This window comes from Lissotriton vulgaris, chromosome 6 (genome assembly GCF_964263255.1).
Source record: "Lissotriton vulgaris chromosome 6, aLisVul1.2, whole genome shotgun sequence".
Taxonomy (NCBI): Eukaryota; Metazoa; Chordata; class Amphibia; order Caudata; family Salamandridae; genus Lissotriton; species Lissotriton vulgaris.
Window position 1 is genome coordinate 1803999269 of NC_141694.1, and position 15046 is coordinate 1804014314.

A 15046-nucleotide genomic window follows, 5' to 3' on the forward strand; every position below is an offset into this window, starting at 1 on the left:
TCTCTTGAGTCTTGTGCACCTAAAAAAAATGGAAGACAGAGGAACATCAGTTTAGTTATACAGCACAAAAAAATCGAAAAACACTGCAAAATCAGCACAATCCCAATCCATCCATGCCCTCCATAATGTTTAAATTCAAGACAACCCACAGAAAGACTAGGCCCATGCAAGACTCACTACCCCTGGGCATAAATAAAGGTTGAAAAGTAGGCAAAATGGTTGGAGGCCTAACAACAAAGCCTGCATTCAAAATGGCCACTTGCCTGCCAGCACACGGCCAGTGCCTGTAGCTGCACTCAAAATGGCCACCAGCCACATGGCCTGTCCCTCCCCATGAACACCCCCAAAAATCGAAAAACACTGCAAAATCAGCACAATCCCATTCCATCCATGCCCTCCATGATGTTTAAGTTCAAGACAGCCCACAGAAAGACTAGGCCCATGCTAGACTCAAATACCCCTGGTGAAAAGGCCACAAGTACAGGCCCAAAAAACGAAAATCACTGAAAAATCAGCACAATCCCATTCCATCCATGGCCTCCATGATGTTTAAATTCAAGACAACCCACAGAAAGACTAGGCCCATGCAAGACTCACTACCCCTGGGCATAAATAAAGGTTGAAAAGTAGGCAATGTGATATCGGATCTTCTCAATCCCCTGAGTTAGTTTTGGCAGACCCCTCATGCTCTACTCGACCATAGACTCAGGTGGCTAATAGCTCTACACTGACATATACTTCCCTGATCATTAAGCGGTCACACCACGAACCCAGTGGCAGGTTATCCCCTCACCACTCTCCACTGCCCTTTCTCTCTCCTGGTGATCGCCTTTGCACGATACTGCGAAACACGCCACCAACTCAACCGAGCTCCAGGCTCTTGCCCTCCATGGTTTCTATCCAATCCATTCCATCCCACTCCCCTTCACCCACCTCCCATCCTTTATATGTTGCTCACCCCACCACTGCCCTATCCCCTCTCCATGGGAACTGGCACAACACAAGACATCACTGAATCACTGGCTCCCCCTGACCCTTCCATTGCTACTTTTGACCCACTAGATCTCCCTCTGGCGGAACTGTCCACACAACCACTAAACTTTATTCAACATTCTGACTTGGCTGCATTCCTAGAAGTGATCTCTCTCCACCTGCGCCTACACACAGATGAATTTCATGAACTGAAAGCTCTCTCTATTGATCATCCCCCCTGCTCAGAATGCTATGCACACTAGGGTGCCTGCCCTTGAGACTCACAGGCGCAACCCCTGTCTCAGACATGAGTCCCTCTCACCTAACCTAAAAAACTTTACCACTCCCCAATGCCCCCTTCCACCTTAGAAGAATGAAGACCAAGCTATCGAACAGTGATATTGATGTTCTTCTCCTCTCTTATGCCATCCCAATAAACCCCGACAAGTCCCCTCTGGCATCATGCAAGGCCCCTCTGGGCTTAATCCATGCCCTTCCTGCCAACTCGAACAGGGAACCCTCCCACAACTTTAGAGTTATAAACAATGACAACATCAAGCAAGTGAACATCATGCAGACTCCGACCATCCATGCACCTCTCCAATTGAAATGCTACTACTCAACGGCAGATCAGCGAGTAAACACGCAGCCGATATCTTTGACCTCATTCAAAACAATGAGCTGGATATCATCATCCTCATGGAAACCTGGCTAAATGGCTCATCCACCCCCTATCCTTGACCTTTAGTCCCACCTAGACATGACATCATTCGATAGGACAGATCTATAAAACAGGGTGAAGGATTAGCCTGAATACACTGAAATACAGTATCGGTCTCACATTCAGATTCCTCCACTCTAAACTCCAGTGAGTACATATGCATCAACATCTCTAGCAATCACCGCCCAGTATGCAAATTACACACATTCTACCACCCCCCTGGAGACCACCTTTTCTTCATTGAACAATTAACGGAAATCATCTCTTCTAATTATAACACCCTAGTTTCCCAAATCTTCCTAGAAGATTTAACCTTCACTGGTCTAACCCAAACAATAAAGCTGTAAACCGTCTAAAATCCTTCCCATTGAAGCACGAGCTGACACAATATTGCAAGAGTCCGACCCATAACAAGTGTGAAACTCTGGACCACATCATCACCAAAGGAAAAACCATCTCAATAGATGCCATATCCCTTGTGATTGGTATGACCATTACAGCATCTTCTTCCTAATTAACAAGGAGGTGTCCCCGAAGTAACCTCTCTACAATAAAAAAGTGACTCCTTCAAAATCTCCAAACCTTGGTTCAAGGACAACCTAAACGCTGAACGCCATAACCTAAGGGTAGCTGAAAGATCCTGGAGAATCAGAATCCTCCACTGGACAACTAATTCAAATTCGATCTGCCAGTAACAATTATAACAAAAAGATCAGAGCTGCAAAGGCTGAATTTGTCTGAACCCAACTCAATCAAACCAAAAAATCACCCCAAGAAACTGTTTGAAATTGTTAAGCAACAATCGGGCAAGACACCCAACAGTTCTGACCATGGCGACGGCCTTCTATCATGCAAAGATTTGACAGCCTTCTTCACAGAGAAAACAAAAAGCATCTATATCGACCTGGAAGAAAAAAGGGTTATTGTCCCAACATCCAGGAGGGCTGCTCCTCCAGCTCACCATGAGCGGACCATTCCTTCTAATATTTACACCAAGATCAACGCCTCTTGGATCTCCTTTACTCCCCTCAGCAAAACAGGCATAATTAACACTCTGCGGGTGATCAACCCATCTAATCATTTCATTGACCCGCTGCCACCACCCATCTTCAAAGACATCAAGGATACCATTCTCCCCCATGAAGACAGGTTGTCAATACCTCACTGTCGCAAGGCACCATCCCTGATTGCCTAAAAGTAGAGCAGGTCTCCCCCATTTAAAAAAAACCTAATGCAGGCAGATCTGATCTCAATAATTTCCGGCCTATCTCCACCATCTCCAGGCTGGCTAAACTGCTGAAAAAATGCATGCAGATGTAAGTGTGTGCACACATGGAGTATTTCCAACTTCTGGACCAACATCAGAAGAGGTCACAGCATGGAATCTGCTCTCACTCACATTATGAATGACATCTTGAAAATGCTGGACCAAAATCAAGCATGCCTCCTGATTCTCCTTGAACTTTCTTCAGCTTTTGACACTGTTAACCACTACAATCTCTTATCCATCCTTGATCTCGAGATGGGCTTTTCAGGTCAAGGTACTGCATTGGTTTACTTCTTTACTCCATAATAGGTCACAAAAAGTAAAGTTAAATCAATCCCTATCCCAAACCTCCTCAGTTTCTATGGGTGTTCCACAACCATTTTCACTATCACTGATACTCTTGAATACAGTGAAGTAGTGTGGCTCACTGGTTAGAGGCGGCAGACCCGAGAGCAGAGGACGGCCCGGGACCAGGGTTCGATTCCCGGCGCGGCAGGTTTCTGGACCAGGGTCAGCGGACTCGATAATTCTCTCGCCTCGGTGCCCACTCTGATCAGCGTTCACACTCGGCAACTCTGGGCATTAGCTTGCCTCATCTTCACTAACGGCCCCACCAGACCGCCGGGGATGCCTGGTCTCACCCTGGAGATACCCATTAAGGGACCATCTCTCAGGGAAGCCAGGAAGGGTTGTGCAGCGGTCGAAGCGCCTTGGGACCCTACGGGTAAGTAGTGCGCTATATAAATGCCAATACATTTACATTTACATATATTCCTAGAACCCTTGGCAAACACTCTGAACTCCATAAGCATTCTCTTCTATATGTATGCGGATGACACTCAACTTTTTCTGAAAATCACCTCCCCTGAAGACTTCACCTCACTAAACTCTACCCTTATGGATACTCAAAACTGGCTAACTGACAACCACCTCAACACCTTCAAAACAGAATTCCTTGTCATCACTCTGCCTAATCACACCCCCAAGATCGACCACTGGCTGAAACGTCTTTTGGCCTTCAACTGCACTCCCCACATTACCGATTCTGCAATATCCCTCGGAATCACACTTACTAAGCACTTGAACATGAGGAAACAGAGATGCCAGTGCTCAAGGACTTAGACAATGGGCTTGTGACAACCACTTAACTTATTTTGTCCCTCAATATTCTGTACACGATATTAATGTTTCTCGATATTCCTAGCCTCGAAATTACGTAGTACAATACTTTCAGAAAATGCTGCAGAAAAATCTTATTTTCAGAAGAGCAACATAAATCTAGCCTTCCAGTGTCTAGGAAAGAAAACAGGTGTTTCCCAGAGAGCACTGTGGAGGGAAAGTCCAACAGAAATGCCAGTGCTCAAGGACTTAGACAATGGGCTTGTGACAAGGGAAATATAATATGAAGATAACAATGAAAATGCAGCTTTGTACGTTGCATATATACTCAATAGTTTCTAATAATGGATATTTATATTACCTGTCACCGCTAAATCTACCCCAAGCAGCAGTGTGCAGACAAACGCAGTTGTAGGAGCAGCTTTCATTCCGCAAATAGAAAAAGACATGTTTAGCCATTTTGATTTCATTGAAACTGGAGAGGAAGCAGAGGGCCACCATGACCATGGAAGAGACTACTGAAACAGAGGACTGGGCGAGGCCAGGTGACAAGAAACTCATTAAATATCCCACCATTTAACATGACAACCTCAGATAACTGAAACATGCTTTCCCCTTTATTTGTTTTCAACTTTTAGGCCCCGCTGGAGTCAGCAGGATTTGCAGACTTTGAGGAGCAGCACGTTTCAATATAATACAGAGTTATAAGAAACAAAAACAATTTACATTTTTTATAAACAGAATGTGGCAGAGTTTCATCTGTAAATCACCATTGCTGGTGGGGTAGGAGTCCTCCATATGTTTGTAAAGAAACTAAAGGTGCTTGTATGTTCACTATGCATCTCAATGCTCTGGCAGCAAGTAGTCCATGAAGGGTGTTTTTAGAAGGCTTGTGTGGGGTGCAATTCATGCTGAGTTATGCGCTTCCCATAAGACAGACTTATGGCTTCTCACAATTCGAGGACCCGCTATAATACTTAATTTCTGGTCTGAGTAGTTGAGGTTTTAACTTCAGGTCTCGCTAAGTAATACTCATTCAATCATACATTCTGTGTGCTTCAAAGAAGAGCCATTTTAGAGAAGAAACAACAAAGGTGATATGGTATCCTTTATTTATTGGTTTGAAGCTAGCCAAGACCTTTTGATTTTACAGAAATTATAGCTACTGTCTAACGTCATTGTGAGGGACACTTACTCTGCTCTTTACCACGGAGCACACCCACCATCAAAGAAGTTCCCTCCAGTGCCAGGGACTCTCATGACAATGTATACTTTTGGAGACCCAAAATTATTTTTACTTTTATCCCAAAATTTGTAATAGTCGTGAGTGGCCAGCAGCTCCCCACAACAATAAGTTTGTACACAAACAAAATAAATTACAAAGCCAAATGAATTCCAGATCCCAGACTTTTGTAATGCTTGTCTATGTTTAAAATGAGGTGTGCTACAAAGTGTATGCATACGTCAGGAAGGAAACAAGTCATTGGATCTGATGTGAGCCACAAACTTTTCATTTTAATAAAAATATATTGACCTTAACATACTTATGTACAGAGAATTTTCAGGCAAACATTTTCATCCATTGTTAAGTTGCATGGTCAATCATATGCTTCTTCTGCCCACCATATAACACAGCAGGTGTCTGTGGTTGAGCCCACTTCTGCTGTTGGTTTCCTTATGTGTGAGTGAAGGCATTCCGAAGAACAGTGCAACGGACTGGTAGGTCAATGCGTCACTTTGTAAAAATGTATGTGTATATATTCACATTCATTTTCCATTATGCGTGGTCCCAGAGAACACCCTATTTAATCAGAGCAACAGACGTAGACAAGTAAAAAGATTTTACTTTTTAGGATACAACTGACTCAGAGGGAGAAGGCTCCTTGAATCAGTTTGATTTGTAAGGCAATAGAAGGAATCAGTAAAATAGGTCCACCCCAACAATCTTTTTTTTAGGGAACAGAAGGAGGAACTATTGCTCCAAATTTCGAACCAACCCAGGGGGCGCCTCCAGGACCCAGATCTGTCTCAGAAATATCTACAAACCAGGAGCCAACAATGTTGGAGAAACTAAACACCAAACCTGTCTTAAATGATCTATCTGTAAAAAATATTGATTCTGTGGCAGAGTAGATTAGCCTAATCCAATCTACCTCCATTGATAGATTTGAATTGATAAAAGATGTGTTGCCTTCTTTTGACGGATTACACAAAAAAAAGTAATGACCCATGAATCCATGACCAGTCCAGTCTGAAACCAACTTCTGACTTTATTCTTAGTTTAGATCAGATAGAACCGGAAGTGGAAATCATTGAAAGGGCAGTTATTTCTAAAATGTTGCAAGTAAATAGATATGTTCCCACCCCCGCCCAATATGTCACAACAGGAAGATCGAGCCCTTCATTTATTGAAGGACAACAGTAATATTAATATCACACCATGTGACCATGGTAGGGGTATTGTTAACTTCAACACAAAGGAATATAAAACCAAAATTAAAGAGGTCTTTAAGATACCTGAACACTATAGAAAGATCAGAGGAGATCCTGAATTGAGGCTAAAAGAAAAAAAAACATGCCATTGTGAAAAGGGCAGTTCTGGAAGGTGTTATTTGTACAAAGGAAGCAGAATTCCTTACACCAACCAATACTCCCATACCAGGCATCTATGGGGTCATAAAACACATAAAAACACTATTAACCTACCTTTGAGTCCCATTGTATCCACCTTAGGAGCAGCTCCAGAACCCTTGTCTAAATACATTGACGTGTCACTTAAACCTTTGGTAAATATCCTATGTCAAAGATACAAGTCATCTTATTTCTAAGATACAAGGCTTGCCCTTTAATGCCCAAAAGGAATTTCTGGTAACTATGGACATAGAGGCGCTACACATGAATGTGCCTCAAACCCAGGCCCTTAAGGTTATTTGCGAGACTGCACGAGGACAACAACAATTTAAACCATGACTTCATCCAGCCATGTTTGGAGATAGTTCTTAATTAAAACGTGTTTAATTTGATTGCATGTGCGCATAGTATAGCGAATCTATACATGGATAGCTTTGCGACCAAGTATATCTATAACAAAATTGCCCCATTTTATGAAAACATACCCACTGGTCCAGTTTCATTGATGACATCTTTTTCACGTGGTGCGGCAACGAGGATGATCTCAACTAATTTTGTAAATGGATCAACCTATGTGATATTCATCTGAAATTTGCTGTGAAAACTAGGACAGAGAAGGTGGAATTCCTGGAATATGGATAGAATACTGTAATCAACAACTTCAAGTTTCCTTATATACTAAACCTACAGCTAGGAATATTCTTCTTCACTTCAGTAGGTTCCATCCTCGCTGTCAAAAACAGTGAATTCCCTTTAGTCAAGTGTTACCACCACAGAGAAATTGCACTAATATTGAGCAATTTTTGAGGCATGTCGAAGTTTTTAAATCTAAACTTTTAGATGGAGGGTATCCCAAAAACCTTTTTCAAGATTCTTTCAAAAGAGCTAGATATTTCAACAGACCGCATGTTTGAGACCAAAAATGAACAAATAGAAGAGAAGTTAGTCTGTGTCACATGGCACTCTAATCTTGATCAGATAAGAAGTTAACTCTCAGTGGCACCTCTTGAACATTAACAATGAAGAGGTCAAATTTGCCTGACCAACTTATGCATTAAAGAAAAATAAAAACCTGCCTAACTTTTTGGTCAATGCCAAATTGGGAGAGAGAGAACGCTTTTTTTCAAAAGTCGATTACTGAGACCCAGTAGGTGTGGCTCACTGGTTACAGGCGGAAGACCCGGGAGCAGAAGTCGGCCGGGACCAGGGTTCAATTCCCGACGCGGCAGGGTCGCAGACTTGGGTCAGCGGACTCGATAATTCTCGCTTCGCTGCCTACTCTAATCAGGGGTCCCACTCGGCAACTCTGGGCATTAGCTTGCCTAATCTCCACAACGGCCCCATCAACGCCAGGGATGCCTGGCTCAACCTTGGGACTCCTAGGAGGGACCATCCCACAGGAAAAGCCAGGATGGGTTCCCCAGCGTTATACAGCGCCAGGAAACCTACGGGTAGCAGTGAGCTTTACAAGCTCAAACATTAATTAATCCAGTCAAGGGAAATCACAAATGCCACACCTGTGAGAATGCTATAGTATTGGACTCTGTAACCATTGGAGAAAAACTATTAGACTGTGAGGCATGACCAATTGTAGGATCTCAAACATTGTATATCTCATCCTATGCCCATGTGGACCTGGATACGTTGGAGAAACTGAACGAGAGTGCAGAACGAGAATAGGAGAGCACAAATCTAATATCCACAATCAGAGGGTTTCTGCATCCCTTGTTCAACATTGGTCAGAAATGAATCACTCTGAGAAAGAACTGCGATGGACGTTCATTGAGGAAATTGTACCACATAGAGGAAGGGATGACACTGTTCTTCATAAGAAGAGAGAAGTCTTTTGGATTTTTCTGTTTGACTCCCAGAACGAGAGCCTTAATGAAATCACACCCTGGGAGAATGCTATCAAATGTAACCCAGAATTATTTTGTTTGCATTTTTGTCCAGTGCACGATGCCCCGTTGCTTTGTGTTTTGAGCCCTGTTCAGCATGTTTATTATATGGCTCTTTAATTCTTCTCAGTAACTAACTGTATACTGATTAAAAATATGTTTTCATTCTACTTGGTCTCCTGTAGTGCGCACCGCTCTTCTACAACATATGTTCTTTATTTACTTTTGGTATACACAGTTTTAGAGTAAGGAGTACTTTGATCTTTCATATTGATAGGTTTTTTTCTAGCATAAAATCTGTTTTACAGTGGCTATATATATATGCATATCATTATTAATATTCACCTGATTTTAGACCTACACTGGGAACTATTGTACAGATAGAAAAGATTCTGTTCAGCTCACTGCTTGGCTCAGTTCATGTTTATCTTTGTACCCTCTTCGTGGATCCATGGATCCTTTACGCCATGTTCTTCGTTTCTGAGTTGTATCACCTGCTCATATATTCTTGTCATCATAGTATTTCTTTACTCAGGTGAAAAGAGCGGTTGTGATCCTGTTAATAGTTGATTCTCTGCTTATAGTCTGGTTTTGGAAACCATATGCATATATTCTGCAGGAACATTTTTAGGCAAACTGATGCCATGGCTTTGCCAGAGTCAAAGACCCCTTTATAGGCTTCTCAATTACTTGGGTCTTTACCATTTTTTGTTTTGGTAAATATTCTTCTTCGGTTATTTTACCTATTGACATTTGATCATTCTAGTATGGCGATTCTCCATCTTGAGAGTGCCTGCATCAGTTATTTTGCATTTTGACTTCTGTTTCTTTTAATATGGTGCTTCCCTATCTCAAGAGTGACCGCTTTTTATTTGTATTCATACGATCATCGTGAATGTCATAATTGAATGCACGTTTTATAAACATGATGGGCTAATTTCTTTCCCTTCCATTCTGAGAGGGCGAGAAACATGTGGAAGGAGTGAAGATGTGCGTACGTTTGCCAACTAGGAATCGGTGAGTGGGGAGGCCTTATGCTTATGACTTACATTTGGGCTTTGAATAAAAGATCCAGATAAAGGGACCTTTATACACAGGACACTAATAGCTCGACCCATTATCTTCATTTTGCATGTTTCATTACATATATTGCTGTGTATATATCTTTGGTGATCTTTTGTGGAGAATATAGGAATATAGTCCACGTGAGGGATTTATGTTTACTCCCACATAGAAGCATATTCAGAGGGCATGGTGTTAGAGATGCCATGCCTGTTTCGTTTTTCTTGAAGACACAGGTGTTCATTCTCCATTTGCTGCTATCCTTTTTCCATTGGGTGGGCATTCAAGACATCTTTTACTGAAAAAAACTTATATTCAGATAGAGGGAACATTGTCCATTATGCTAATGTTAGTCTTGAGATATATGACTGTACATCCTGTCCATGGCTATGCATCTTCTTATTGAGAATGTTCACATATTCCTCTTGTGGATGTATTGCACACTTTGTCCCTTTGATATATACATCTGTTCTTTAGTGCTGGGTCCAGTGCATCATTTTGCCTCTTGGTGCATATCTCATGAATATATCTCATGCATGCGTTGTTTTTTTAGATGCGTCTAAGCAATTCCAGTTCTCTGATACCAGTAGGTTCTATTCACCTCGTGCTTTATGTCCATTTACGACCATTTGATGTCTGGGTCCATCAACCATTGGATATCAACCTACCTCTTAAGATTCATTTCTTCATACTAGAGAGGTAGCAGACTTCCTTGTACCCTTTTGATTTAGATACACTGGACATATAGATTACTATTTATCCTAGACTGCCTATTTACTTGTTTCTTGTGTCCTCCTCAAAATGCTCATTGAGTAGCAGATAGAGAAAGCTTCCTTATTAATAATTCCACTCTGGTGAGGTACCTTATACATTTCCTCACCTTCCTTTTTCCAAACCAGTTAGTAATAAAGGACTCCCCTTGGGACCTATCTGGATTCTGTCACCTCTCTCCAAAAGAGACTCGGGTGTAAGGCTATGTTCACTTGTAGGACATATTTCACCAATTTATTTCTTTTAGATTCTTTTTGGTGAACCTATAATTTTTTCTTTCCCTTTTGTTTCTTTATTTGAATGGTTGCTCACTTTATGGTGTGGTATATGGTAATGTAACACCCTTTATCCTGAACCTCAATATTTAACCAATATATTTAGTTTTAGCATAAGAAATGTGAAGCCCGCATGTATACATTCGTCATCTAGACTTTTGTATTTTCTAGATGTGGCTCAGGCTGTACCCCTTGTTCTTTGACCTTCTGAAAATGATGAGTTACTGCCCTGACGAAGTTCGACCAGGATAGCGGGTCCTAACCGAAACGCTCGTCGGTGCGGTGCCAGAAAGCAAGACACGAGAACCATTATATCCAGTTTATGGTCTTGTGAGCCAATTAATTTTTCTTTAACAAAAGAGTAAAGATTTTCTGATCTCGGGTCCTTGTATTGTTTGGTTTGTCTTCTTTTTTAGATTATGTTATTCTGACTGTTTCTGGATGATAAATGAATAAGGTATGCATGAATGTGGTGGGTAAAGAGGAGAGTGGTCAGGGATTAAAACATATTTTGTCTTCCAGAGTGCTATACATTGTAAACATATGATTATGTATTTCTGGGCTATATTGTAAAGATATCTTATGATAGATCTATTCTATATAGGAATCATATGAATTAAACGATTAAAAAAATATTTGTACAACAAAAAATATTTCTTATGATTAACTTCGAAGTTTAAATTGATGTATTTGATAGTTTATTTTCTTCACTTATTTTTTATAAATGTGTATATATTTTGGCTCCATTATGAATGTGTGGCATATTTCAGGTATGGCAAGATATTCCGCCCTTTAAATAGACTAGGTATGATTTCTGTATTGTTACTTTGATTTCCGGTTTTCCTGCCTTTGGAATTACTTTTACAGGTTCCCTCTTCTTGCTTGTTTTAAATAATTATATGATGCAATGGCAGCTCTCAAAACATTGATTCCAGGCATACAAACTTTAAGGACTTTGGGGCCCTGGGCCACACATATACTGGTGACACCTGTTCAGGACAGCTTTGAATTTTTGATCCAATTTCGCTCTTTTCTGTCCTCTTTGGCCAGGTCACTGACAGTGCACAGGCATAATCTCCAAATTCTAAATGTGTTTACACCTATATTCAGGGATAGTGATATGCATTTTCAATATTGTAGCACAGCAGCAGCTCACTACTATTACTGCAAATAATCTCTGTGGCAACTTTCCCATTTCTCATTTGAGGTCCTTGTTTGATCTAAAAGAAACTTGGGGCCTCATTTATGAGAAATTACGCATCGCTGCGTGAAAGCAGCGATGCGTCACTTCTTAGTGCGCACTCCTTGTGACATACCTGATGCGTCATATTTAATGTATGACGCATCATGTCGCAAGGAGTTACAGATACGCTAGTATTTCTGACGTATCTGTAAGTGCAAAGTGACGCATTGCTGGAGTGTGTCACAAAAATGACGCAACCCCAGCAATGCGTCCTTTCACATGGGGCAAGCCCCATGTGAAAGGGCCTGCGTCAGTCTTACGCCTGCTGTGAGGCAGGTGCAAGATTTTGACGCAATGGCGTCCTAGAAGTGACGCAGTGAAATCTCATAGATTTCACTGCGTCACTTCTACGAGGCTTTTTGTGGGGGAACGCACCCCCTGCATACATTATACCTGATGCAGGTATAATGTAGTGCAGGGGTTTACAAAGTCACGCATCTGCTTCCATGCGTCACTTTGTAAATAGTGTGCAACAGGAGGCATATTTTATGCCTCCAATGCGTCACAAAAAGTGACGCATCGGAAGCGCAAAAGTGACGCAAGGCCTCATAAAAGAGGCCCTTGGTTTATTCATGTCACATGAAACATAAACACACATTTCTCTGCAAAATGTCTGTAATACTCTCACACATCACCCACATTAAAAATAAATGAAAGGACAACTGGAATTTAAAACAATCTATTTAAGATGTATCAAAGGTCATGAGGGAAATGCACTGCAGAACAGAGCTGGCTGTATCAGGGGGCCCCTGAAAGGCTGGGCCCCAAGGGCAGAGCCCACTTTGCCCATGCCCTAAAGCTACCAGGTCCTTGCTGTTGCTTGCAGCATGCCACATACCTGAAATGAACTTCAACCATGACCCCGATTTGAATGGGCTTTAAAACTACTCAAAGGTGGCTGCAAAACCATGCACACGGAAACACTGTGGGTGGCTTTGGGGGAGCAGACTGAGTTTCAGTGGACTATTGCATGGCCCCCCTGATGTTTCCTAATGCCCGAACATTTCTACTTTAAATGCAGCACCTATCCTTCCTTTAAAAAGGCTCCTTTAAAAAACATTTTTAGCAGACCTCCATCCATGTATTTTCAGTCAGGTCATTTTATTATACCTCCAGCAGGTGCTTTTTGTGAAGTTTTGTAAATGTTGATTTTATGATGTCCATTGATGACTTTGCAAAATGCAACTCTCCTTGCAAATCAAAAAAAAGGGTGATGAACGTAAGGCTTGTGTTAATCTCAACACTTTACGATCGGTTGAGCCACATTCCAGTCCATTGTTTTTCGCTCACTGTGCCACTCTAGACAGAAAGACCTGACATATGTAAATTACTCTTGGGTAAAGCCATTGCACTTAGGGGTCTACTGCACACAAAACAAGGTGATGGAATGAATGCACATTAGCCGATGTCCAATTGGCACCTACTTCTTTGCAACCATGATGTTACACAACAGTCCCTAGAGAGTGAATAGGGTGTGACAAAAACCAACACACCCCTGTATTTTCTGAGGTATTAGAGATAGTTTTTACATGTGAAGAGAAAAATGCGTGCACATGCAAATGCACGTTTCTACATTTCTACCTCCTGCAGATTATTCACACTGCAAACAATCTTCAGTAGCAAATGCGGAAGAGTAAACTTGCCTCTGAAATCTACAATCAGAGGGAATCCTGAGGGGGGTCCACTGGATCTAGAGTCTGCCCTGGTTTATAGGTGCCATGCCTTGACTCTGGGACCTTGTGATACAGGTTACAACAAACACATTTCCCCTCCAATCAGCTGACCAAATCCTAACCCCAGATGAATCAAAAAAGTCAAAGCAAGGCTCCTGCCTACATGGTGCGATCACAGACCAGAAAGTAGTGAAGGAAACATTTCCCATTACTCCCAGCAATAGGGTGGTGGTAATTGTTTGGCAAACTGAGAAATTCAGGGGGTTATATTACAGAAGGTGCCCTGGGGCATAGTTGGTATTCGTGCTGTTTTTTACTGAAGGGATTGCAGACTCCACCATCTGTGTCATGGATCCCAGGCAGGTGTCTCCTTATGACATGGAGGCATGGGAACCATGACAAGGAGGGAACACCTCTCCCCTTGAGTGGTATTACAGATGCAGGTACAAGAGCAAGAGTCCATCTGGTGTTTCACTAATTTTGTGCCACAAATGAAGTGGTGCCCAGTCCATGCATCCCACTGAGGATGCCCCTTAGCAGGACCTCATGGGGTCCCAGGGATCTTCCCAGTCACCTTTGCGCTGGGTCCAGTGACGCGCTGTACTGCCTTGAGGAGGGTCCCTGCCTCATCCTCAACGTGCTCCCACTCCCTCTCCATTAAAAGTCAGAGTGGTAGTCTCAACCCTCTTTCAATGCTGCGCTTGACCCAGCGGAGGCGGAGTTGCCCCTGCTCTGGGCATGGCACCTTTTTGATGTACTTTGGCACACTGCTCCTGCCCGCAGTGGCTGTAGAAAAGAGTAGATGGATATGACCCACATATGGATAGTGTGTCCTTTTCCATAATACAACCCAGGTTTATATTTTCATTTTACCACCCTAAATGTAAATGCAGTTCAGGGGTCCATGGGCACCAGGCTTGTTCTGAATAAACATTGTCATTTCTCATTCTGAGTTACCCTCTTTCCAAAAGTGACACCAATTTAGCTTTTATACTAGAGATTTTTGCTTGATACAGCTCTTAGAACCCCCCACATATACTGATGGTTACAGGACATCTAATAAAACTATGTCAGTGTTGATTAGCTTTCATGTCTACCTCAGCTCCATAAACGAATAAGCAGATTGAGTCTTTACCTGTATTGATGGAGAAGACGGATCTTCTGCAGATGTCTTTGGTTTCTATTCTGCCTTAGATCTTAACACCTGAAGCACACTCACTTATATAGCACGTGATGTCTTAAACAGAGCGATACTATATTTGCATTTACAATATACCATCTGTTATCTGTTAATACAGGTAAAACATTAATGAGTACTTTCTTTGGAAATATTTTGACTAGAGGAACTTCATTTAGCCTGACTCATTGACATACAATATTTGTTTCGGCCTGTCAATTAGTCATTGATGAATTA

At 41.9% G+C, this 15046-nt stretch overlaps 1 long non-coding RNA gene across 2 annotated transcripts in view; it reads right to left on the reverse strand.

The window, feature by feature from the left end:
• Positions 1 to 14845, reverse strand: part of LOC147709540 (uncharacterized) — a 79805-nt gene extending 64960 nt beyond the window's left edge. The window contains exon 1 of one of the 2 annotated variants that reach the window (XR_015296703.1): positions 14768 to 14845. This is a non-coding gene — a long non-coding RNA (uncharacterized LOC147709540). Of the gene's footprint in view, positions 1 to 4440; positions 4503 to 14767 lie in introns of those variants that run through there. The other variant, XR_015296702.1, reaches the window with a different exon arrangement.
• Positions 14846 to 15046: the final 201 nt, after the last annotated feature.